At 36.6% G+C, this 2,767-nt stretch overlaps 1 protein-coding gene across 4 annotated transcripts in view; it reads right to left on the bottom strand.

The window, feature by feature from the left end:
* Positions 1–2,767, bottom strand: part of LOC106878226 (protocadherin gamma-A4) — a 125,533-nt gene that overhangs the window by 80,748 nt on the left and 42,018 nt on the right. The window lies entirely within an intron of this gene.

Below are 2,767 nucleotides of genomic sequence, written 5' to 3' on the forward strand. Positions count from 1 at the left end.
TGGCCGTTTTCGTGCGGGTGACACGTAAAAGCACCCACTACACTCTCTGAGTGGTTGGCGTTAGGAAGGGCATCCAGCTGTAGAAACTCTGCCAAATCAGACTGGAGCCTGGTGTTGCCATCCGGTTTCACCAGTCCTCAGTCAAATCGTCCAACCCATGCTAGCATGGAAAGCGGACGTTAAACGATGATGATGATGATGATGATGACTTAGGCCTAGAAACAAAATTAATTGCATATGCCATAGGAGTGGTATTAGAGAGAATCCTCCTTCAGGGCTGAGATGCAAGGGAGAAATAAAAAGGAAGACAGCTTCGCAATCAGTGCATGTCAAACTCTTCTGTTTTTCCCCTCTTTTTCCCTTTCGCCTCAACCCTGATGGTAAATTTTGTCCATCAGACATTGCATTCCTCCATTCCCACAGTATATATACTTTATATCTTCCTCTAACATTTTGTGGCAAATGCAATTCTTGCTGATTCAGACAGCCACCTGTCTCTTTGGGTTCTATTTTATCTGATTTATATGGATAGGTGCATGTGTGCATGTTGTGTGTGTTTGTGTGTGTGTGTGTGTGTGTGTGTGTGTGTGTGTATGGATGGGTGTGTGTGTGTGTGTGGATGTGTGTATGTATGTGTGGGTGTGCATAGAAAGATAGATAGATAGATATGCTCATATATTTATATGCATACATGCATACATACTAGTATGTATACACACACACATGCACATACATACAGATATATGAGAGAGCGAGACAGGAATATGCATGTATATATGTATATGTATATGTATGTGAAAGTGAGTGTGAAAGCATATGTGTGTGTGCGTGTATTTTTGCGTGTTTTTGTGAGTGGATATATGTATATGCATGTGTGTATATATATATATGTTATACATATATGTTTATTTATGTATGTATGTATGTATGTATGTATACATGTACATATGTAGGCATGCATATATTCTTTCAGTTTGTAGTTATCATGCACAAGAGAATCCTTAGAAATTTTACCATTTTCCATCAACACTGACATGGCATTGAAAGCATAGCCAGAGAATTGGAACATTTTATTTTATCAAAAGAATGAAACATTCACTTCCTGATTTCCTTTGCGAAGAATTTTTGTTGACATGAAAGTGGGTTGATCCTAGTGAAATGTTAGCAATAACATTAGTTCAATAGAAATTACCCTAAGCACCGATCTGGCGGAACTGCACAATAAAAGCAAAAATTTGTTCACATTACTCATGCCTGAAACTGCAATGGAACATCAAGTATAGCGATTCACTTGTAGTAACAACTGCTGCCGTTTCAGAGTAAAGTGAAAACAACAATTGATTGAGCTTTCATCCATGTTTTACAATATCGCGTTTATCTGGTTTTTCCAATTCTCTCTTATTGCCTGTGGTCGCATTGGTCAACGCTTTCCTGTCATTTCCATAGCATTTATTGACTTTCACTGGACTAGAACAGTCAGTATCAATCAGTAAGTACAAGTATTTTAACATTGTGCCAGAGTTATGGCTGGAGGTAGTAGGTGAGAAGGGGGGAAGGTGGTTGTACTATCTTTCTTTCACCTGAAACTTTAGCAGTCGCTTGTTTATTGTATAGAAGAAAATGTCAACGAGAAGATTACAACTACTATGACCACACACACATACGCAGACACACGCACACAAATACAAACACAGAGAAACACATATACACACACACAAACACATGCATGTAAACACGCACACACATATTGCTCCCCCTTTCTGGTTACTCGATCTGCTAGAAAAGCCAAACAAGGTAGAAATGTGTATCTAACCATTTTCAACATTGTGCTGGACATTTTTCATTTGCTACTAATATATTTTAGTGTTTTTAAACAATATGCCTCCGTAAAGGATATTATACCTGGCTAATAACTGCAGTTGATTTGCCATTTCACAATGTATCTGCATTGAGTATGATACACAGATGGCACTTTTATTCAAATACTTCATGCCATATTTTTGTAGAAAAACACAACCTTTATTTCAATTAATTTTGAAGAGTTTAATAAAATAATTTTGTCATAATCAAACTAATGTTTGGAACATAAATTAACATGATGGATGGTTGTACAATTTTGTGGACTGATGGGTGCTGGTACCACATAAAAAGCACTCATACCGATGCCATGTAAATGCTTCCATGCTGGTGCTGCATAAAAAGCACCTGGTATACTCTGTAAAGTGGTTGGCATTAGGACATCGAACCCTAGAAACCACACCGAAACAGACATGGAGCCTGGGCAGCTCTGCAGCAAGCTAGTTCCAGTTAAACCATTCAACACATGCCAGCATGGAAAATGGATGTTAAATGATGATGATGATGATGATATATATAGTAAAACTTATAAAAAGAATACCGTGAACTTGCTGTGGGCAGTGAAAAATCTAACATATCAGGTACAGTCTTTCTTCAAGGAAAAATTGACAGAAGAGATATTAAAACTTTTACGTCCCCTGCTGTACCTCTTTTAATTTTTCTCTTATTGACTTTTCCCTCGAGAAGGACTCCTGTCTGAAACATTATCTTTTCCACTCTTCATAGTAAGTTTCATTGATTTTACTAAATAATACAAGTCTTGAAAATTCAAACCAATACTAGTTTCTGTAGTGTCTGTTTGATCACATACATACATATATATATATACATACATACACACATACATACATACATACACACACATATATACATATATATATATATATATATATATTTATATATATATATA

Source organism: Octopus bimaculoides, chromosome 14 (assembly GCF_001194135.2).
Source record: "Octopus bimaculoides isolate UCB-OBI-ISO-001 chromosome 14, ASM119413v2, whole genome shotgun sequence".
Classification (NCBI taxonomy): domain Eukaryota; kingdom Metazoa; phylum Mollusca; class Cephalopoda; order Octopoda; family Octopodidae; genus Octopus; species Octopus bimaculoides.